Below are 25077 nucleotides of genomic sequence, written 5' to 3'. Positions count from 1 at the left end.
AAACAGGAAAAACCCAGATCTGTTCTGCAGATAGGTAGCAACACCATGTGGGTCCTGGGAGATTGGCCCCCAATAAAACACATTTGGCCAGAGGGGCGGCATTCCCAAAATTCCATAAAAGTCAAATGCCACATGAAGTTAGGAACACTCAGCCAATCAGAACACAACACCTACACAACATGCAGTGATCATGCTCTCCCCATGCCGGACATCTGGACATGGTACCTACTGGCCCACATTTGGTCCACTCAAGGTTGAGACCCACCTGAGCACTTTATCCCATTGTCAGTTTTATGACTTCGTGACTAGGCCCAGATTCTTTTCTGTAAAGAATGTATAGAATTGTTCTTTAACCCCTCTAGAATTTTATAAAAGGTCACTCAGAGCTCTATAACTTTATTTTGTTTTGCCAAGCACCTCTTGTCTTTCATTTCTTCATGGTAAATCCGCACTTGAGGATCATCTTCAATGTAGATAGTCAGATCGAGTAAGACGACCTGATGTTTTGAAACATATGATGTCACTTAGATTGCCCTTCTGTTGTCCCCCAATTTCTTCAGACAGTCCATCAGTAATGCTTGAGGTTTCTAACAATTAAACAAGATGTCACCTATGTCTTGTCCCCACCACACAATATGGTTGGTTGTGTGAGAGAACTTGTCATCCCGTCAGTAGTAGTTCTCAAATTCTCCCATGAAAATATATGAATATGGTGGCGTAAATGCTGTGCCCATTGTTTCTGTAGGTATATGTCACCATTAAAGAAAAAGAAGTTGTTTGACAGACACAACACTAGCATTTCTATGGTTTTTTGGTTTGCTTCCAAAAAGTGTGCTTATCTTGTTGAGGGCTTTTCAGGTTGTATCAGGTTTACTGATGTGTAGAGATTTACTAAGCTGATTGTTGCTAAAATGAAATTATCTTCCTAATCTAGGTGCTCTAATGTCTGTAAAATGTCTTTGGAGTCTGGTACATAGGATTGTAAACTCCTCACAAATGGTTGTAATTGATGCTCTATGTACTCACCCAGGTGTGAGCATATAGTGGGAATCCCCAAAATTAAGGCCTGCCTTTTGAAGGAAAGCCAGGTTCATGAATTCTGGGCAGTGCATATATGGTTGCCATTATTGGATGCTGGATATAGGTGTATTGTTTATTATCCCATATCAACAATCCTTTCTGGATCAACTTCTCCAGATTGGATAGCAGCTCCATTTGTATCCTGATGGTTGGATTTTTTAAAAGTTTTCATAGCACACTTGGTTTTGTAACTGCTGTTCAATTTATTTGAAAACTACATTATTTCCCCCTTGTCTGCTTCCTTGATAGCAATATCAATATTCTGTTTGAGCTGATTAATTGCCTTTCTTTCTTGCTTAGTTGTATTGGATGATATTTTTTTCTTTTTGCAGTATTTGTTGAATTCCTTTTTAAGATTGGTTAAGACCACTTTTGAAACAGATCAATGGTGATCCTTGGAGGTAGTATTGGAGTGAATAAGGCTTTTGGTTTAAGGCCACTGTCTGTGGAATAGTTGGTATCAAATGCAAGTTCATATGCAGTTGTGGTTAGGTTTTTGTGGTCCTCTTTTTGTACATGACATCATCATCTGATAGGGTGGCCAGAAGATGCATTAATTCGAGGTTATTCACTGCATGTTCACATATAATGGGTTGTTGTATTTATTGTCTTCTCAAGTTTGGTTTCCAGGAAAGCACACTTGAAGTTTCAGCTTTCTTCTGAATTTGTAGAGATCAATCTTGGTCATATATTTGGTCCCGTTCTGAAGTAGGGCAGAATGATAGTACTTTGTTTAATAGTCCCTCTAGAGTTTGTGTTCCAATAATGATTCTTGTGACATATCACATAATTGATTGTTACCTGAAGTGCAAATCACTCAGATACTGCTCAGTGTGACTTAGGGTGATTGCAGTCGAACTGGCTATCTGTTCCGAGTTGTCAAATTGACAGAACCTGTAGAACCAGAGAGTCTGGAAAGTCTACCCGGCTGGGTGCTGGAATACTGATCCAGAAAACATATCACACACTTAGTGGACAACACACAAGGGTGTTGGATTTTCTCAGCCCCTGGGGTTTCAGTTGCCTCACAATACAAGAATGCTATTTTCAGGGAATACAATTGTTCTGTGTATGCGCCAAACATAACTATAAGCATGTCACTTAAAGCAAATACAGTCATTGGTCCAAAATGCAACTTTTAGTTTAAAGTAAACACATGCAAGTTGTCCCCAAATAACACTTTGTAATGTTTCTGAAATTACAAAACATATGTCACCAGTGCAAGTTGTTTTTGTAAGAAAACAAATTATATTGCAATGCCATTTTCTGAAAATACATTTTTGTCCCAAATTTTGTGCCTGATATTTTCAGTGATTTCACTTATTTGTCCATATTCCAAATACTCCCATGTCATTTTCTTATAATGTATAGTTTTTGTGAGATATTATTCTATGCTTTAGCATTTTGAAGAGAGAAATACCTTCCCAATGAGGAGGTCAACTTAATGATGGTCGTGCCCAAAAGATTTTTGTTAGAACTTCTTACTGGGCCAGCAGGTCTGCAGGAGGACATATTCACTTAAATGTGTAGGGGCACTGCAGAAAATTCACTGCTTTACGTGGAGCGATTATAGTGTTGATCAAGCTAATAAGTGATCCTACTCTCTCAGATCTTCAACCTAGTAGGTACAACTTCAGAGCAGGGCCCTCAAGTGATCCTCCATGGTTTAATTTTTTTAATGAGGACAGGTGTAATATAGTTTCATTAATTGCAAGAAGTACTATGTGATCATACTTCAGCTCTGACGAGTCCCCTTCAAGAAAGTTGCATAGAAGAAGCTTGAAGGGGCCATCCAAGACAGTGAGCGTACTTATGTTTTGAGGTAGAGTCCTCCCATTTAAGATGAATAAAGTGATTTCAATCTTAGAACTGTAGCCAACAGAATGTCTTCCATTTTGGACTTTTAACAGGTATTATTTGAGTTCCTTAAAGAAAAGGGAGTCTTCTGTTATGTTGTTATGTACTTTGATGTCATACATTTGCAGAGGTATTGTTGTTATGTCTGTGTTTATGCTTAATGAGCGCTTGTCTGTCTCTATTCTTCAAGCTGGGCTGGAATGTGGAACTGTATGCCGCATTCCATGACAGTTGGGGATCAGAGGCAGAGGAGACTGGTGGTCGATTTTCTTGTTGGTGGTTGCCCCGCTATTCTGCTACTTCTAATAAAGCATCGCACTTTTTCAGCGCGTGGACTAATTTCATAACATTGGTGATGATCGAACCACGCTGCTGAGACATTCTGAGGTGAGTGTTTGCAGTACTGTACCTTATCAAGTAATTTTTCTCTTCGGTGTGCATGCTGGACACCTTATGACAGCTGTATTGGGTGGAGAAGTGATCAGAAGCGGACACCGGTAATTTGCACAACACAAGCTGTTATCTTTAAGCCCGCCTGTGTCCTGGAAAATTATGGGGGGCAACCATGCACAAATCAGCAGCTATCTTAAAGTTCAGAGGACTGTCGCAATACAAGGTCATGCAACCTGAGTGACCTGACATTGTGTGACCATAGAATTTGCAATTGAAGAGGACTGGCGCAAGCGTGCTACACTCGCATATTTAGCCGCCGTTTCAAAAACTGTTTTGTGTCACAATACTTAGCCAGGAACTTTTTTTTCACTGAGTTAAAAACTCAGGAAATCTTAACACTGTTTGGGTGTTAGTATTCAGACATTTATTACCTACAACTGGGAAGGCCGTTTTATTGCTTGGTTTGTTTTAGGCAAATACATGTACTGCCTGGTCTGTACAAAGACAGTCACTAAGCTACACATTTCTGACAGCCATTTTATTGCCCGCTTTCTTTCATTATCATAGTCAGGCAAATAACTTAATGCTACAATTTATTTCAGTTTTGCATTTTTTTTTTTTGCATCAAGATTTCTTTTTGGTAACACGAAATCCATTAATCCACCACCATATTTTTCTACAGTAGCCAGGAGTACCACCAGTAGCTTGGAAAGAATGGTTTAGATCATTCAGTGCATTTTTAGGTGCAATTGATGGATTTAAGTTCAAACCAGAAAGGAAGCGATGGCTTCTTGAAGATTGACTGGGTATGGGTATGGAAGTTCAAGAAATAATAGCACACTTAACTGATCCATCTCTGGGGGATGAAATGGATGAAAATGAGATAGCTGGAATAAAACTGGAAAGACAAAAACATTTCTCTAAACCAACCAACTTAATTGTCAGGAAAAATAAGTTCTTCTCCAGGAAACAATCAGCGGTAGAATCAATTGATGCTTATGTAGCTTCATTACGAGTATTGGCAGCCAAATGAGGATTTGGTACAACCACTGACCAACTTATCAGGGATCAACTGGTAACCAGGTGTCATAGTAAAACAATACAAGAAAGACTACTAACATGCAAAAATCTGTTACTTGATGCAGTAGTTGACATTGTCAAGAGTATGCAGTGTTCAAAAAATTCTGTCAAGGAGTTGAACAATCTATCAAGGGGGTCTTGTGAGCATGAGCTTGTCACCACGGGTGGTCTCCAGGTGCTGGTGGGGTGCTGTGGGCCTCGAATGTGAAACAAGAATGTGGAAGAAAATGTGTTGCTAGTTAAGCCTAACAAGCCTGCTTTCAACAAAGTGGTCGACAAAAGAAAGAACCAAAGTGGGGGAAATGCATGTTTTTGTTGTTTGTCTAAATTTCATGTGGCATCATTTAAGCAATGTCCTGCTTTGGGCAAAGAATGCCTCAAGTGTGGCACATCTGGACATTTTGCTACAGTGTGTCGATTTCAACCATGCAAGAATATTGTAAATATAGTAGAGGAGGAACATGAATTAGCTCAAGGTATGGATAATATGCTGGTATGTGTGAGAGTACATGAAAATGATGTTCCAAAAACCCAAGATCCCATTGATGATTTTCTCACTCATGGCAAAATTGTACCACTATTAACAGATTCTGGTTCAAAGATAACAAATATTTCCAAAGACACTCACTTAGACCATGATTTTAAGCAGAAACTATAAGCCTTTTTGGGTACAGTGGGGAGAGAATTGATTTGGAAGGGTTTTTCAACTCAGTCATACATTTCAATGGATGGGAAGTTCAAGGCAAAATACATGTTTCCCAACATGGACCCGATATTTTGGGATGGCATCACCAGGGGTGTTTAGGAATTGTTTTAAGACCTGGCAGAGAAACTCAGATTTTAACAGTGGAAGGGATGATGCAAATGTTACTTGTAATGTATTGGATACAGTGCTTTCATTGATCAAAAACATTTTTGAGGGGAAACTAGGTACTCTGAGTAATTTAGAGCATGTTATCAAAGTGAAAGATGGATGTGCACCAGTGAAACATAAGCTTAGATGTGTTCCATTCAGTATTAGAAGTAAACTGGATGCACTTATTTCTCAATTCTTAACAAGGCCATATGGGTGGATGGTCAACCATTACCTCGCATAGAAGAAATGATCACTACCTTTGCTGGAGCTAAATGTTTCTCTAAGCTGGACATGAAATCAGCATATCACCAGGTGGTACTGCTAAAAGAGTCTAGACATCTCACTGCTTTTGCAACACCATCAGGGGTATTTTAATTTTGCAGGATGCCTTTTGGTCTCACGTCAGCTGCTGCTGTAGTTCAGTGAGTGATTGGAAATGTACTAAAAGATTTGAAAGGAGTTTTGGTATTTCAAGATGACATTTTAGTATATGATGAAAACAATGTTGAACATTTATCAAGGCTTAATGCTGTTCTGTCGGCACTCAGAGCTAGGGGGTTGAGACTAAGATTGGATAGGTGTGAGTTTGGTGTAAGGAAGGTGGAATACCTGGGCCATGTAGAGTCTGGGAGTGGAATTTCACATTGTCCTGGAATTGCTTAATGCTCCTTTTTTGTCTCCCTACATCCCAGAAAAATCCTTATGCACTACTGTAGATATGAGTGCTGTAGTAGTAGTAGTAAGAAACTCATTCGACTTTCCAACAAGTCATAAAAGCAACACATAAAAACACATCCTATATGTAAAAAACACAATAAATACAATAAAAGAATAAATACCAAGAATTAAATACATTATCATATTAATTAATCCAATCACAAATGTTTAAATAGCCTAGTTAGGTTGACACCAGTACACCCATAAGCTTTCTTGCAGGTATTACAGAGCATAGGAAATTTGCCAGAATTCCGCACATTTCAATAGAAGATAAAATCTGTAAATGAATGTACGTAGTGTGACACTGTCGCACGTTAATAGATCTTAAAAAAGGCATTAAAAGACGCTTTCTCTGTTTTTCATAAAATTTGCAAAAAAGGACCACATGTATCGTAGTTTGTGCTGCCTTTGCATCACAGGGACATGTCCCTAAAGATACAGTCCAATCATTCATACTCAGAAAAGTTACTAAACAATGGAATGTATCTAACCTTAATCTTGGAAGGACAAAATGATGCCGAGGATTTACCACGTTTAGCATGCCCTCTGTGGACAAGATTAATTGGTTAGACATAACACTACGCTTTTTTGATTCTACTTCCCATCGCTGATCTACTAGGTGCTTCAAGGTCAAAGCCCTCAGTTCTTTCCTGGTGAGTCTTTCCAGTAATTCTGGATTTGTATAATATTCTTTATGGCCCATGTTTTCAAAGAAGGTCACAATATACCTCAACCATGGGACTCCTAAAGAATATGTTCATGCCATACAGTCACGTAAAACTGCCTTGTTTAGTCCAGTATATTCTGAGGTCCAAACTTTTTTCTATAGTAATAATGGCTGTATCTTTATTAAATCAACAATGGAAGGAGACCCCTAGTTCAGCATGACTGATATACAATGAGGTGCCATTTGGTACCATTAACAAGTATCTCAGAAAATCATTTTCCACCGATTGGATCAGGTTACAATTAGTGTATCCCCAGATACCTGATCCATACACGGCGGCCGGGATACTCTTGGTTCTGTAGACTTTTACCATATTCTGTGGGGTAATCCCCCCTAACCTTTTGGAGAAGATCTTCAAGGCTGCCGTTGTTTTCATGATCTGCGCTTTTTTGGTTTTCACACAATGTACCCAGGAACCCTGTTTATCAAACATTATGCCCAGGAGTGAAAATGTTCAAGTTGTATCAATTTTCCCATCTTGTGTAGTGATGTTATAGATCTTGCTCAATTTCCTACCGCAGTTCATTTTAAAAGTTTTAGAGTGATTGACGGTGAGGCCCAAGTCTTTCATAAAGGTTATACAAGTGGGTTTTGGAGTGCTAGTGGAGTCCGGGTCATAAGTACAGCATCGTCTGCGTAGAGTAGCGCCGGGACAGGGCAGTGACCTATTTGAGGGAGATCTTTACATTTACTTATCAGTTCACGTTCTAAATTATTTATATATAATGAAAACAAGAGTGGAGCTAGTACACAGCCTTGACGTACTCCTCTGTGTATGCCAAAGGGCCTGGTACATTCCCCTCTTATCCCATATCTCACTCTTGCTCTGCACCCTGTGGACAGGTCCCGTATGAACTGAATTATTGTTGGTTCTACTCCTATACTACTTAAAATGTCCCATCATTTTCCATGTATTACGCAGTCAAATGCTGAGGATAGATCTATAAAGGCCAAGTATAGATTACCCTCCCTGGTCTTTGTATATTTTCCAATTATGATGTTTAGATTCAGGCCCTGTTTCACCATACCTATTCCTGTGCGGAAATCGCACTGTAATTCAGATAAAATGTTGTTTTCCTCCACCCAGGATTGCAGTCTATTCAAAATAATTCTCCCTGCTAATTTGGCTGATGTATCAAGTAAGGAGATTGGTCTGTAACAAGCTGGATTAAGGCGATCGCCTTTTTTATATATAGGGACAATAATGGAATCTCGCCACAATGGTGGTGGTCCTTGCATAAAGAAAACCCTCAGTGTCTGCGTCAATAGGTGTATTTGCCTTATATAAGTCTACCGGGACACCATCAGGGCCCAGCGCTTTCCCTGCTTTGCTTGAGTTTATGGCTTCCACTACCTCCTCTAAACTGAACTGGGGTGTTATAATCACACGTGGGCTTTCCTGAACAACTAGACTCGTTGAGGAATCTATTGGTTCTATATCACTAGCCTGACAATATATCTTAGAAAAGTATTCAATCCAATCCTCTTCTGAAATTGCAATTTCCATTCAAGGGACATGTCTGTCCCCTAGCACAGGGGTGTTTATTGTTTTCCAAAAGAGGATATTATCCTTTGTAAGGCTAGCTTTGTGTAAAGTTTCCCACAGGTTTCCTTTCAGAGTGGATTTCCTTTTTTTAATGGCCACCTTATATTCCTGCCTACACATACGTATCTCATTTGAGCATCTTGTTGGGGCGCTTAGGGCCTTTTTTTAGTCTCTTATGTGCTTTTGTGCAGTCATGTTCAAACCAACCCATTTCCCTTTTCTGTCCTGCCTTTCCCGTTTTAACAGTAAGGGCTTCTTTCACACCTTATGTTATCACCGAGAAAGCACTTAAGCATTTTCCTGAGTCTATATCATCACTAAGGCAATCTGCAAAGGCTTGATTATGGTCACAAATTAACTGTTTCAATAAGGCCTTTGAATCTATCTGCGACCATCGAAATGTGTATCCATTACGCGGGGCTAATTCAATATCATTTGCCAACACAACTTTATCCTCTATTGCCAGTATAGGGGGAGTTAGTGGAACTTTCAAACTCTGGGGGAAATGGTCACTTATCGCAATATCATGGAGTGTATAATTGATAAGATAATGTGCGAAATGGGAAGACATTAAAACATAATCAATCACCGTGTCAGAACCCCTTCCGTTAAAAGTTGGTTTGAACTGTGGAACTTCAAAATAAAGTTTGTTTACAAAAGCTAAGTTATATTTTTGCGCCAATAGGTTCTTCGCATCACCTTGCATATTGTGTGAGAAATGAGGCCTCAAGCCAGTATCTTCCATATCCCAGCCGCACACCTTCTCCGAGGTTTCTTTACAGAGGTGGACATTAAAATCACCACCCCATATAATAAGGCTTTCCCGTCTAGTACTTATACATATTTTTTCTAAGTCCTCTCCCATCTCTATTAAAATGTTGGGAACTTTTCCTAGTGGTGCGTTATTGTAGAAATTAATAATCACTTGCTGGGTCTTCTGGTCCAGATTACTCTCAATCATTTGGTAATATACTCTCAAGATTTGCATCTTTAAATTTGATAGGGGAAGTTTATTGGATATATATGTGCATAAACCCCCTTTTGGCCTGCCATGTCTAGTCCGTACTGCTGGTGTATGGAATGTTTTGTATCCATTTATGTGGACATGATTTACAAGCCAAGTTTCCTGAAGGCATAAACATGAGAAATTGTCGATAAAATGTGTCCAGAGCTCATTACTGGACTTATTAGTTAAGCCTGCCACATTCCAATAAAGTAAAGCTATTTCGAGTTTCTGCTGAATTTTACAGTGTACTTTATTTATGGTCAGGGGAGATATGCCTCCGTAGGTTGTATAAGTTGATGTCAAAGGGGGATCTCTCTGACTTGACTGCCTCCCTTCTATATTTGTTTCCGATACTATTTCATGAGGTGTCTCTTTCTTATTCATGCTGAGTCAATCTAGGCCTTCTAAAGTTGCAAGGGGTTGGAATCTATTACAAGAAAGAATGGAGTCAGGACTAGTTAAGGGAATTTTGTGCAATAGCTGTGGATTGTTAAAGTTATACCCCACAGGACTTTGATAGAAGAACCCCAGAGGTAATAAGGAGATTCCTTGATAAGTAACCTGCCTAGACCCTAATTCGCTGATAATTCTGTCCACTAAGTCTGGGGATGTAAACAAAAGAACCACACAATCTCCCTCCAATACTTTCTGACTACTTCCTACCCACTTAATTCTTCAAACTATTTTTATATCATCAAAAAGGGGCCACACCATTCTAGAGTCCAAGAGTGTTCCTATCCAATTGAGGGACTTGTTCCTCAAAGCTGTCCATGATTCCCGTTGCTGGTCAGCTACGGGTGGAACATTAGCCAGGACCACTACGTATGGTGTTGCCTCCGGGGGGAGATGTAAAAGGTCACTTGGTGTATATAGAGGCTTCGAGGATCTCATTCTTCTATGTTGCTCCCCTCCTAAATTTATCTGGGACCGGTTTATCCTATTTGTAGGTAGAGTATTATTGACTATCCTTGGAAGTGTATGTCTAGTGGTTGATGCTGGTGGTAATGATTGTAAATTACTCAGGGAGTTTGGGGTTAAGTGTAATTCATCTGTCCTGCCTTGTATTACAGGTTGTGTATTACTCACAGAGTTTGGGATCAACAATGATATACTAGAATCTTTCTTCACGGAATGTGAGTCCTTAGGTTGTAAACACTTCATAATTGAGTGCTGTAGGTCTTGGAGCAATTCCCTCTCAAGGGAAAGATAGTTCTGAAAGTATAATTGCTTTTGCTTCATGTACGCTCAAGCCCCTGGAGCGTTTGTATGCAGTAATCAAACGGAAAAAGCTAGCTTGTGTGTGGACAGTAGAAAAATGTAAAGCCTATCTAGGGAGAACCAAATTTCTTTCTGTACCATTGCAGCTGTATAGCAAGTTACAATCAGAGTTATCCCTGGAAGTTGGCCTTTTGTTCAAAGACAAATTTATTCCACCATGTAGTATCAGAAGTAAATTATTACAGTTAAATCATGTGGGCCATCTGAGAATGACCCTCAATAAGAAAAGGTTTAGAGGAACATATTGGTGGCTAGGCATGGACAGAGATGTCTTGAATTTCATTAGAAAATGCTCCAGGTGACTACAGAATGATAAAAACCTAAAGAGTGTTCACCTCCTATGGTAGAAGTTTGTAGTCCAGAGAAGGTTTGGGCTAGAGTGAGTCTGGATTTTCTTGGTCCATTCAGAATGCTGCCTCATAGCCAACGTTTTGCCATAGTACTGATTGACCATTTATCCAAATGGATGAAGGTCAAACTTGGAAGTGATGCCAACACTAAAATGGTCATTACTTTCTTAACAGATGTGTTTTCAAGAGAAGGAATTCCTTCTGTAGTAATATCAGATAACGGGGTACCGTTTGTATCAGATGACGTGGTGGAATGTTTAAAAGGTGCTGGTATCAAGCATAAACAATTAAAGGCCTGATTTAGAACTCATCACTATGTTCTAAATCAGGCCCGTAGTTTGCACCACACACAAAAAGTGATGGCCATGGCAAGAGAGCTCATAGAATCGTGAATGAATGTGTGAGAGGTGCAATCATTGAAAGGGTGGATGTAGTGGATGCAGTACGTGCCATGTTATGGTCATATCACAATAATCCCCATTGTGTGACAGAGGTTTCACCTTTTCAAGCAATAAGGAGGAGAGTTTTTCAGGATTTTCTTAAGCTAGCATGGTTAAATATGCTGTCTAAAATTAATTATATGTTTAATATTAAGCAACGCACCGGGGATGTGCATGCCAACATTGAACAAAGTAAATTTAACAGTAAAATCAGATATGATACATGCAAGAAAACCAAGTCGATTACCTTCAAAAGGGGGACTGGGTTTGCATTGTCAAGGTAATAAAAGGCAAAGTGAAGTATTGTGCACAGTGTCAAGTGGATGAAGTAAATACAGATGGAAGTGAGGTGAGAATAATGAATGGGCAATGGTGGACTTTTGCATGTGTGTTGAAAGTTCCTGTTCTGAAACATTATTCTGAGAAAGACATCTCTCAGACTCATAGAAAGATTAATTGGGACTCAAATGCTATGAGTATGGTTCCTGTTTGTGATAAATGTGAGAAACATGTATCTACAATTCCTGTGGAGTGCAAGGAGTTTGTTATAAGTTGACTATGTATTTTTCTGTGTGCATATGTTTATGTATAGGTGTTCATTCTTGATATTGACTTATATGTTCAATAGTTTCCATGTGGTTTGAAATGTGTTTTATCATTATCATTTTGTGTTGGGTATTACTTTATAATTATTTATATTTTCACTGTTATATATTTGTTTTTTGTTTGTTTTTATTAGGCTGTTTCTTTGCATATTATTGGGTTTTACTATTGTGTTATTGTAAATGGAGGAGATGTGTTATGTCCGTGTTCATGCTTATCACACACTCTTCTGTCTCCGTTCCTCGAGCTGGGCGGGAATGTGGAACTGTATGCCGATTTCCATGATGGTTGGAGACTGGAGGCAGAGGAGAGAGGAGGTCGCTTTTCTTGTTGGTGGTTGCCCCACTATGCTGCTACTTCTAATAAAGCATTCCGCTTATTCAGCGTGTGGACTTACTTCATGACAATTGTGCAAGTCCATGTTTTCATATAACCATGTGTGGCCCACAGGGCAGTCGATGCCATCATTTGCTCAAGTGCACCTCTTTAGTTTCATCTTATTTACATGTCTTAATTCTCTCAATGGACTGCTAATAAGTAATTGACATTTTTTAGACACTAACAGTGTTTAGTAAAGATCTGTATATTAATGAATGGTGTGCCCTTGACCTCCAAGGACCAAGTTGGGGAGGGGGTGGTATCTAGAAATACCCTGCTGAAACTTTACTCACTCAACCCCTCATGAAATAGCCCATGGATTGGCCCGTGGCCCTCGTCTGTTTTCTCCACTTAACTGGCCATCTGGCTGACGGACAAGAGAAACCTACTGGGAATGCAAAATGTGTGGTTTGCATCAGCTCCATGGTGCAGACATGCATAAGCAGAATTATCTGTGGATTATTTGGGAAGTATAAGAGGGCTGGTGCTTGTGGGTGCTTAGCTTGGTTTCTGCCATACAACATGTGATCAGCAAGTCTCTGGATCCACTTTGCTATCAAGCCATTTTTCATGCATTGGTGAACTGTTGACTCTTGCAGGTCTTTAGTAGGCTAGTGGGAATCTTAGAAATATCTGGGACTAGAATTCCCATATTCGATTGGCAGGCAGATATACTCTTGGTATTTTTAGCTGTTTAAGATGACGTAGCTAGAGCACCCTCAGTACCAAAGGCATCAGCGAAGATTTTCCTAGCAATAGGATCAGAGCAGCCACTTCATCACTGTGCAGTAGGATTCCCATTTCACTAAATTTCTTCAGTACTCTTTACTGAAGCCCAGTGAGAGAAAGATTCAAGACTATCGGCCTTTTTAGTAGAACTTTTGCACATACAATTTACTCTTGTCATTCATGCTTTATTTATTATGGATTATGGTGGCAGCCACCAGGAATTTGAGGGGCCCACTCACCAAAAAATGTACGTACATGCATGAAAGTATGTTAATCATATGACTGCTGCAGCGTATGTGTAAGGGCTATTCATAACAGCAGTAGACGTCTAACACCAGAATACGTATAAATCCCATGTGAGTGCAGGAAACTATGCATGTGAAAAAGTACTACTCAGGTATAAATGTGAGTGTGTATAAGAAAAAATACCCAATGATAGGGAGTATCTAAAACAAAATGGGACAGGAAAGTGAAAAATCAAGGAGGGCACACGGAGAGCTAGGTAAGTCCTCCACCACACCCGTAAAAGCATACGTCTTAATTATCTAAAAGGGTACAATGTAAATTACTCAATTATTAAGCTGCTACTATAATTCATCATTTTGTTCTACATTTTAGTGCAAAATGCACCCTTCTTACACTTTTTGGTGCGACAATGCATTTAGAGAGTGCACTTTGACCAACAGCAACTCATGTTCTGTTGTTCGCGTGCATTGTCAATACATTTTTACTGCAAAGGACGCATTTATTATGCAAAGTGGCACAATGGTATATCTTTGGGAATTTTGTGCAACAAGCAGTAACTCAAAATTACCAAAACTACACAAATTAGGCTTGGGTAATTTAAAATATGACCGTGCAAGCTCAAATCTACTTCAAACAAGCCTTGTAATAAGTCACAAACCACACCAAGCCAAACATAGGAAATACAATGGATTCACACAAAGCAATGGTGGAAAGAAGTAACACTACCAGGAAAAAGTAAAGTTCAAAGGAACAATAGTTCATACATCCACAACTGGTAACGTTATAGCATCCATCGATGCAATGGGCACACATACTGAAAATAAAAATTTATTTCCACAACTAAACAATGCCATCACTGGAAACATGCCATAAGTATCATTATTCACAAATAAAGAAACCTAGTTGTCTGCATACTAACACAATTCACTGAGCACACCGAAAAAAGACAAATGACATCCATACACATTAAAACAATTCCATATGTATACTTAGTAAACAAAAAAAACTCATAAAAAGTTATTACTTTTTAAATTTCACAAACGTTAGCAGTAGTAGGCCTGTAAATGCCCTTACCAAGCATTGCTTATACCTTCACTTATCTCATTCATGACATATTCAAAGACAGCATTGATAAACCACTGGTGACATGAGAAATTACATCATTTATGACAACACTGTGCATGAGAAGGGCACCAGTTACAGTTACTTGATGGTGCGAGTTATAGTTACTTCTTATTTTTACTTCATATAACTGGTGAATTTCAGTGTTGTTTTAATTTTAAAATATTGTGTTGCAGGTGACATTTTCTCCTAACTATACATCACTTTAACTATTGCTTTCTTCGGTGAATTATATCTAACTAATACATGTATATATATGATTACTGAAAGCCTGGTTTTTATCAAGGGAAACCATCACTCTTCATCTGAGGATGGTTTCCATATCCACTGATTTTAATATAAAATGTAGACTTACAACATTATAAAAAATATTCTTTGAAATAGTCTCTCACTGGGTAACTACAGGGAATATTTGGCAAGTGTGCTTAATCTAAAATGATCCATTTTAATCAGCTTGAACTACACTCTGTCTGTGAACTGAAACCCACCAATCAATTTTGCTTTATCTTTTTTTCTGTTTTTCTTACCCAAGGCAATGCCTTCTGTAAAAGGGTATTTATTTTTAATGGATTTTTTAATGAATTTTTCAAGCAAGCTATTAATAATGCCATTAATTATGGCCAGCTTGTATTAAAGAGCGCGGTCGGTCTCTTAATCCTTACCCCAAGCCATTGGCCGGCAGCTGATCCAGTCCTGTTGCCGCTTGGCAAATAGGCGCAGGCCTTCCGGCCCCTGACGGCTAGGAAACAAGATCCAGGAAGACAAAAGGAAAAGATATGAAAAACACAAAAAAATGAATTTAGAATATGCTTTGCCAGAGGGGTAAAGTTTAAAAGCAGATGATGTGTTAGTATTGTCGGGATAATCCGCGAGATGCCGAGCGGGCACTTAGTTGGGTCTGCCCAGTGTTCGGCTTTGCTCAGCCTGCAGGGCCTGGCCTGTTTGATAACCCCAGTGGAGCAGCGCGCGCTGGCTTACCTGGGGCAGCGACTGTATCCGTGGCGGCTGCTCATCTCCAATCTTCTTAAAAAGAAGCAGCAGAAAGGACAGTGAGACAAAGGGCCCTTGAACATAATAGATTTTCCACCTCCCCTCTTCAAACGACTCCCAGTGTTAGGGAAATGTTAATTAGTCCTTGTTTTGGAGCTAATTAAATGTTCTGGGTGTTTATATACTGTGTGCAAAGCCTTTGTTTGCGCTGGCAAGGTCCTTGGTTCTAAAGAACTAGCAACAAATCATTATGGGCAGTGCGGAATTAGTAGCCAGTGCTAATTTGTATTGCATGCAGCCGTGGGTGAGGTTTAAAGCTCTACGCCTATCGCATTCACTGACACCGAGCGGATAGTGCCTAGTGAGTGCCTGTTGCCCAGGAACATTTGGAGGGAGATCAATTAAATCTATTTTCAAAGACACGGCATGTGCGCACTCTTGGCACTACACTCTTGGCCCTACATGACTTAAATATGTTTATTTTTATACATCTAAATATGTGCCGGAGTGCTGAAAGTGCCTTATACAAGAAGCTACTGGAAACTTGGGAAACACGTGCAGTCATTGTGACCACGGTGGTGGAACAGCCTTGTTTTGTATTATATTGCAACTGCATTCCTATAGCGCTTAGTCCCACTTACGAGGCGCGTTCTGCTGAATCTGAGGTGATCTTCTGTCAGTCCAACAGGAAGGGCAGTAATGCTGGCTAAAGCCAGGCTAACCTGCCTTACGCCCGAAGGTGCTTGTGCGGATTTTGGCTAGTATGAGGTACGCAATCATGGTTCTCACTTAACTGCAGGATCTTGGGGGTCCACTTGTGTGTCTCGTTGGATTATCTCACCAATGTAAAAAAGATCTTATGGGGTCCAGTTCTTTCTGCATACTAGGAGTACCCAGTGATTGAAATGCAAAAATAGAAGTGCAGGTACTCTGTATCAGAGTACCTGCTTGTTTCTGAGAAGTACCAGTACTCTCCAATGAAAAGTATTACGTTTCTATTGAAAGGTGAAGGCACTCTCCCTCTCAAACTAAACAAGTGCCGTTACTCCATACCGGAGAGTACCGGCCCATTTAAAGCACTGGGAGTACCTCAACAATGTGAACGGGGCTTCTATCCCAGAGTGCCTTGTAAGTCCAGCAAACAATGCATTTTGATTTAACGGTGAGTGCATGGTCTGCTTGTTTGCTTTGTAAACCATTAACAATATATCAATCCAAAATAATGTGTAGCAACGAACATGTTGTCTAACTCTAAGTTAGCTCAGTTTTTAGCAGATGGGGTACTACAACACCGAGGCCCCGATTAACTTGTGTGCATACAGGAAAGAGCTTTTCAGATAGGGAAACAAGTGCAGCATAGTTTACCAGTAGGTGCACACTGATGATGTCACCTTTAGCACTTATCCTAAATAAACTGTTTTAACCCAGTGGTGAGCGTCGCAATGTGGCTCCTACTCAAAGGTGACCTAGCGCTGGCTTGCATGAGATTTGTACTCAAGATGCACCCTCCAGCGCAAATTCTAACAGCAAACCACATAACAGGTATCATTTTGTGGAAATTACACATTACATATAGGAACATGACACAATAATACGCTTCCACAGTGTTTGCACCACATGCGCTGGAAGTAGGGGTGCTGGGGCTGCTGCAGAACCCCCAGAAATAATCAGCGGAGTTCAGAAAGTGAACGAGAAATTAATGTTTGTGTTTATCTTGTCACATTTGCTGCCTTCAAAGAGAGAGGTCAAATATAATCTTGTGTCTTCCGACAAACTGATGGTTATTCCGAAGCAAAGAGAAGATTTTGTAAAAGTGATCTAAGTGACAATCCTGCTGGGATACAGGAAACAGAAATAAAGGCTGCAGTATGTCAGTTTTTTTTTTTAACACAAAACATTTAAATATCGAGAAATTAACTCTACACATATTTATAATTACATCAGCAATTAGGAAAGCACAAATGAAGCACTTTGTGATTATGAAATGTGATGGAAACAAAGGTTTTATTAGGACAACCCAAATCAAGACATTTTACTGTGCGAAGGATAAATGTTCAATGAAACCTGATTTTCACAGATTATGGTTTTTGCATTACAATAGAACTCCATGTCCATGCAAATTTAGGGCCCATTTCAATGGCAAATGTGCTGTTTGTAACTGACAGTGCTCTACTACACTAGTGCTCCAAAATGCACTACCAGCTACATACCATGCCCATACCAATCTCCTGCTGAATGGGCACAGCACATTGCCTGCATTGAGTGACGCTTCGATTATACGCAATCTCTATGACTTTAATGATATAACAGTAATGACAGCACCCCCACTCTAAAAATTCTTCCAGCACCACTGATGTGCACCTGATTTCAGTTTGAGTTAGGATTTCACACAAAACAGGTCAATCAGTTTTAAAAATCTTGGCTCCTCTTGAAAACCAATGCGCGCTTGTACTATTCCTTTCCGCTATGGGTCGGCGATAAAACGGTTGGTACACTGAAAGGCAAAGCAATATTGTGGCTGCGCTTTTGTCAGCTCTGAGCCTAAAATATGTTTAGAATGCAAAAGCTGATCAGTGCACCTGCACACATGATTAGCAATTCTAGACCCTGGTTTCTACTTAATGGTGGTTCTTTTAGACAGGTGTGCAACATAATCCTATGCAGCCCTGTGGAGTAAGGCCCCCAACGCATTTCAGGGGTCCACAAACCATGAAGAGTGCCCCCATTCAGCCCAAGATCAAGGAACATCTGTGAGACTTGGGAGGCTAACTGACATTCCATTTACTACAACCCTACACTATGGGACCATTCTTCACATTCTGCAGGGGGGATACGGGCATGATTACACCACTGTGTGTTGTTGCCTGTTTGCCTTTGGTCCACATTCAGCGCTTCATTGTCTTTCATAGAACTCGTGAAAGTGTCAATTCATCTAAACAATACCTCTGTTAACACATAAAGCAACACAAGTCCGCTACAAGCTCCATGATATCTACATTTCAAGGGCTGACAATGAAAGTGTAAAATAAACAGGTAGCCAGAGTTGATGTACTTTCATCATGTTCGTTCATAGTGGTCATGTCTTGGATTAATGGGAAATCTCCAGGATGTATAGTAAAAGTCAGTGGTCAACCCCTTTTAAACCTCATCCAATGGCCACTGGATTAGAGAGGTCTTCACCCCAGGTTATCACAAGAGGTAATGCCAGACTGTTGACGCAACCATTCTGATGCTGAGAGACAATACAGAGAGGAGAGGAGCTGAGCCCAGCTGATGGTGTCTTTCCTTCCAAGGGAAAACTCTTTCCCGCCCGGAGTATGTTAACAAAGGCTGATCTGCTGTGAACAGGTTTGCAGCGTACTGAGCCCCAGAGAAATTCCAAAGGCTAGTTAGCTACTCCATGCTGCCATACTGTAGCACACAAAAATAGATTTTAGGTTGTAAAGTTACTAGGAACATTCTTATCATGTTAGAAATGTTCACATTATTTTCGCTTCTAGTAACATATTTTAGTGCAGGCTTAATTATATTCTGTGTGGTTATTATTCATGTACAAAGCAACAGAATGGGACTGTTGAAATAAACACTTTTGACCATACATAGGAGGTCATTATGAACCGAGGCGGTTCAGCCCGCCATGCCGGCGGTGGCTGAAAAGCCCACCACCGGCATGGCGGGCTGAACCGCCATTTTATGAACAGCTTGAGGACCGCCATACTGGCCCTCCTCCACCGCCAGGCTGCCTCCGACAGGCAGCCTGACGGTGGAAGGAATCATTATCCGACATGGCAGCACTGCTGCCCTTCAGATAATGATCCCTACTGCCTCCAGCCTTTCCCTCGTGGGTTCCCCCACCAGGGAAATGCTGGCGGAAGGGGTGCTCTGGGGCCCCCCTGGGGGCCCCTGCACTGCCCATGAACTTGGCATGGGCAGTGCAGGGCCCCTGTGCAGTGCCCCATCACACAGGTCACTGCCCAATTTTCGGGCAGTGATCTGCGTGACGGGTGGAGCTGCACCCGCCACACAGAGGCATTGACGGCGGCTCCATGTGGAGCCGCCGGCAATGTCCCGGCCAGGCATTCTGCTGGGCCGGCGGGCAGAAACAATGTTTCCGTACACCGGCCCAGCAAAATGTTTATTATGCGGCTGGCAGGATCCCAGGGGGGTTGGCAGTCAGTAGAATGACCGCCGGCCTGAACACGGCGGTGTAAACCGCTGTGTTCATAATGAGGGCCATAGTGTTTTTTCTTTGTACAGTGCTTGTGTCTGCTATCCTTAAGAATAAAGTTGAGTTTGAATTACTACTGTGTCCTGACCATTTACAGTATAGTATGGACAACAAATCAACAAGTTTGCCAAGTGGGGTTGTGTGGGGTTACAATAAACTGGACTTTCCCACTCAACCACTGGTGCACTGAACTCAGCCAAGGTACCCTTAGAGGAGAAAAACAAACCTTGTAGACCTAGGCCAGAATCCTAGTATACACAACTGCGTAGATGACGTTCACTGGGACAGGAGTCACATTTTTAACATCTGAACGTTTCAGCATGTAATGCTATTGTGAACTGTTTTTTGAGTGTATACATCCGAGTTAGTATTCAGTGGAACAAGAGAATGTTTTCCCTGAACACCATCAGTGTTGGTTGCCCTCCCAAACTGTTGTAGTCCCCAGTTTGTACATTGGACGAGGGTGAAGTTTTGAAGTTCTTTTGCAGCCCTTGAAACAGTATATGGAAATCTTCACAACTTACTTCAGTGTTTAGTTTTGCCATTTCCGTATTAAAATCATGACTTTTGAAACAATGTATGTACTGTATGTCTTTATAGTGCACTTGGAACAAACAGAAGTTGCTTCTTCAAGTAGTATAGTGAAAACAATCAGCTATTATCCACAAATAAATTAGTAACTCATTTAACAATAAATACACAGGCCTCTTATTTATAAAATAGGGTTCAGTGATTTTTTAAATAAACTGACAACAGTGGCAGTTAGTGCACTTTACTGTATGTGGGGGCATAAATACCTTCTTTGGCGTTAACTGAACAAGCACGCAACGTGAGCAAGCCCAACTTCTTGTATAAGAGTTTGGAGTAGTTTTTCCAAAAATAATTTGAAAAAAGCCAAGACATTTTGGGAGATGTACTGGTCTGCCAAGCACACTGTCTGCACATTCATTGAGTGAAAGCTCTTTCGATATCTGAACACATGTTCATTTCTCCGGGGGGTTACAAATGCAATATGTGTACCATCAATTGCACCAATAATGTTGGGGATATGATCCATTGCATAGAAGTCAGCTTTCACTGTGGCCAAATCCTCCGCCTGGGGAAAACAGTGTAGCTGGGCATGTGTTCATCAGGGCAGTCAATACTCTTGTTAGCACTATTGAGAACATTGGCTGTGACATTCCTGCTGCCAAGCCCACTGTCACTTGGAAAGAACCAGTTGCCAAGAAATAGAGCACAGATAGGAATTGCACAAGAGGGGGGATCCCAGTGCAGTGACTGATAGCAGAGATCAGGTCTGGCACACAGCTCTTGGATTGTGGCCCTGTCAAGACAGTAGGTGAGGATAATGTGCCTGTCCTCCATTGTTGCCAAGGCCACCAGTGGCCTGTACACATGGGGGATGTCTCCATCTCCTATTCATCCTCAGCGGTTGTAATCTAGAGGGCAAAAGGATGAGTATCTGGTCAGTATTCAGCATTTCCAAAATGTACAGTGCATTGCATGTTGTAATTGAAACAGTATGTTGTTGAATAGGCCCAAATGGTGCCTATGTGTGCTGTGACGCAGTTAGGTGCCATGGCCTGCCCCTTCTGAAATGACATCCGCCTGTCCTGTGTGGATGGACATGTGGAAATTAGGTAATGCCGCTCACGTTGTGCATCGTTGCGGGAGGCGGTTGAGTACCACCGTGCAACTCCTCATTGGTTGTCTATAAGCCCTATGGGTTACAGTAGCTAATGGTGATGTACACTAGCGGTAACGGTACGCCCCGCCACAGACGTGACGGCCATTTTCTATCTGTTCACTCACTTGCTACCTGACGTTCATCAGGAGAGGACCGACACTTCATGTGCTGCTGTGACCTGTGTGTGGAATTGACCATGGCTCGTGTCACTGGGGAAAGGGCCCTTGCCATCACTGCTGCAGAGTTGGAGAGACTGGTGGATGGGGTCCTACCCCAGTACCGAATGATGTATGGGTCTCCAGACCAACAGGTGAGTACAATGTGAGCACGATGCATGGGGCATGAATGCATGGAGTGCTGTATGTGAGGGCCTTGTGTAAGTGGGGGGGTCGAGGGGTCCTGGGCAACGTGCTGCATGTATGGTTGGCAATGTATGTGCATAAGGGGATGGGAGGGATATGGTGGGCCATTAGGGTAACAGGCCAGACGGTATGACTGATACCTTTTTCTATGTGTATTTCTCTGCAGGACAGCCCCCATCAGAAAAAGGGTATATGGCATGCCATCGCCAAGGATGTGCGAACCCTGGGGGTCTACTGCAGGCGGAGCACCCACTGTTGCAAACCGTGGGAGGACCTGAGACGCTGGGCAAAGAAGATGGTGGAGGCCCAGCTGGGGATGGCCTCCCAATGAGGAAGGAGTACCCGTCGAACCCTGACCCCCCTGATGGCCTGCATACTGGCGGTGGCATATCCAGAGCTGGATGGGCGCTTGAGGGCATCACAGCAGCCACAAGGTGGTGAGTACAGTGCCCATCATTACTACTTACGAATGTTAGGGTGGTATCCGGGTGGGGGATTATGTCTGTGGGTACCACTAGGCCAGGACTGACATCGCAGAGTAGGTCCCATGTTGGGCAGGGCATGTGATATTCCTCCTGCCTAGCTAGTAGGCATCCACTACTGGGCAGGGCTCTGTGGGTCTGAGGTATGCTGCAATTGGCATTAGGTATTACTGTCCATGGCATGGTGACTAGCATTGTGACTGGTAGTGCATTGCTTAGGGCGTAGGGAAGTTCCCTTTGTGTGTGTGTCATGTACGCCAATGGTGTTGTTGTTGCTGCCATTGACCAAGTGTATCCTCTGTCTCTTCCCCTCCCTTTTTGTTTTGTCATCCTGTCCTTCTGTGCATTAGCATCATCTGGCGGAGAAGCAGAGTCACTGGCGACGGAGGGAGCTGCATCCCACAGGGCCCATGAGGCTGAATCCACAGACGGTGAAGGCACTAGTGGGACGGAGGGCGAGGGGAGCACCATGGAGACAGGAGGGGACAGTTCGGAAAGTGATACATCCTCTTATGGAAGCTCCCTAGTGGTGGCAGACAGCTCTGTGCCCACCCCAACTACAGGTACAGCGGCCACCCCCCGTACAAGCACCGCCCTCCCAGCAGCCCCTCAGCGAGTTTCCCATGCCCGCTCACCCAGGAGGGTGGGCATCTCCTTCGCCCAAGTACCTCAGGCCCTGTCCCAGTTAGCCCTGCTGCCTTGAGTGAGGAGGCTATTGACCTCCTGCGATCCATCTCTGTTGGGCAGTCAACCATAGTGAATGCCATCCAGGGGCTGGTAGGGCATTTGCAACAAACAAATGCATTCCTGGAGGGCATTCACTCTGGCATGGCGGCCCAACAGAGATCAATCAAGGCTCTGGTCTCCTCCCTGATGGCAGCCATTGTTCCTGTCTCTAGCCCCCCTCCAACTTCCTCTGTCCAGTCCCATTCCCCTTAACCCCAACCTATCCCAAGCACATATTTAGACCAGCATGCACCAAAGACAACACACAGGAGTGGCTCAGGCAAACACAAGCACCATACATCATCCCACAAGCAATCATACAAACACCATCCAAATGCAGACACACCAACATCCACTGCCTCCACTGTGTCCCCCTCCTCCTCGTCCTCCACCTCCCTCCCAGTAGCATCTCCACTCACACCTGCATGCACTACATCCACATCCACTGCCTCCATCACCATCAAGCCTATCACTACACGCTCCTCACTGGCAGTCATCACCCCCACATCCATGCACACGTCCCCTGTGTCCTCTCCCACTGTGTCTGTGCCCCCTCCTCCCAAAGTACACAAATGCAAGCACTCAGACACCCAACAGCCATCCACCTCACAACAGCATCCAGCCCATGTACCTGCACCCAAACACAGCAGACAGACACCTCCAACAACCACTCCCTCTTCCTCCACTCCCAAACCTTCACCCTCTTCCCACCCCAGTGTCCCTAAGAAGCTTTTCCTCTTGGCCATTGACCTCTTCCCTACCCCTCCCCCCCATCCTTCACGTAGGCCCAGGGTGATCAGAACCCAGACTTGCACCTCAGCCACCCAGTCCACGGCCACAGTAGTTTCGGCAGCTACAGCAGGTGTGAGAGGCTCCAAGGAAACACCTATCATCACTGGTAGTGTGCCTGCACCAGCTGCCAAGGGGAAGGGCAAGGATGCACCACCATCTGGAAAGGGCAAGGAGGCACCACCAGCTTACAAGGGCAAGGGCAAGGAGGCACCACCAGCTGGCAAGGGCAAGAAGGCACCACCAGCTGGCAAGGGCAAGGAGGCACCATCAGCTTACAAGGGCAAGGGCAACGAGGCACCACCAGATGGTAAGGGCAAGGCCAATGAGGCACCACCAGATTGCAAGGGCAAGGAGCAACCACCATACGGAAAGGGCAAGGGCAAAGGCAAAGGCCTGCTCCTACAGGCAGGAAGGACAGGAGGCCTGGTACTGTGACTGATTCTGAGCTCCCAACACCAACCATGGCACTTCAGTCACCCGAGGCTGCAGGGGAAGGGCTGGAGCCTCCATCCGAGGCTGCAGGGGAAGGGCTTGAGCCTCCCCCCACCACTGGCAGCCCCGACACCAGCACTGCCACCAGCATCACCGCCAGAAGCAGCAGCCCCAGTGGGCAGCCGTCCGAGGCTGCAGAAGGAGGGTTGGAGCCTTCCCCCAACACTGGCAGCCCCGACACCAGCACCGGCACCAGCACTGGCACCTGCACTGCCACCAGCACTGCCGCCAGCAGCAGCAGCCCCAGTGGGCAGCCGTCCGTGGCTGGAGGGGAAGGGCTGGAGCCTCCCCCCACCACTGGCAGCCCCAACACCAGCACCGCCACAAGCACCGGCACCTGCACCTCCACCAGCACCGCCGGCAGCAGCAGCAGCCCCAGTGGGCAGCCATCCGAGGCTGCAGGGGAAGGGCTGGAGCCTCCCCCCACCACTGGCAGCACCGACACCAGCACTGCCACCACTGAGTAGCCATCGCCGCCGGCGGGCAGTGTGTAGTCCTGCCTCCATGGACTGTAATACATGCTGACCACTGCAAATTGTACGGGTCTGACACCCAGGGTGAGTAACCATGACCTTGCACTCCCCAAGATCTGATTCACAGGGCACAAAGCTACCTCCAGCACCACTGGAGGAAGTCATCCACTCACCCCCTCCTCGCCAGGATGAAGCACACTGGGCACAAAGCCCCCTCCAGAACCAGTGGAGAAGCCATCCACTTGAGAGACTGTGGGCAAACCACCCACTTGAGAGACTGTGGCTTTGCACTCCCCAGGACCAAGCAGTGGGCAAACCACCCACTTGAGAGACTGTGACTTTGCACTCTCCAGGACCAAGCAGTGGGCAAACCACCCACTTGAGATACTGTGGCTTTGCACTCCCCAAGACCAAGCAGTGGGCAAACCACCCACTTG

The 25077-nt window shown here is 43.3% G+C and overlaps 1 long non-coding RNA gene across 1 annotated transcript in view; it reads left to right on the top strand.

The window, feature by feature from the left end:
* Positions 1 to 3327, top strand: part of LOC138297431 (uncharacterized) — a 118415-nt gene extending 115088 nt beyond the window's left edge. The window contains exon 4 of the long non-coding RNA XR_011204099.1: positions 3265 to 3327. This is a non-coding gene — a long non-coding RNA (uncharacterized lncRNA). The remainder of the gene's footprint in view (positions 1 to 3264) is intronic.
* Positions 3328 to 25077: the final 21750 nt, after the last annotated feature.

The sequence above is a fragment of the Pleurodeles waltl genome, chromosome 5, assembly GCF_031143425.1.
Source record: "Pleurodeles waltl isolate 20211129_DDA chromosome 5, aPleWal1.hap1.20221129, whole genome shotgun sequence".
NCBI lineage: Eukaryota > Metazoa > Chordata > Amphibia > Caudata > Salamandridae > Pleurodeles > Pleurodeles waltl.
This window is presented reverse-complemented; position numbering and strand designations above follow the sequence as displayed.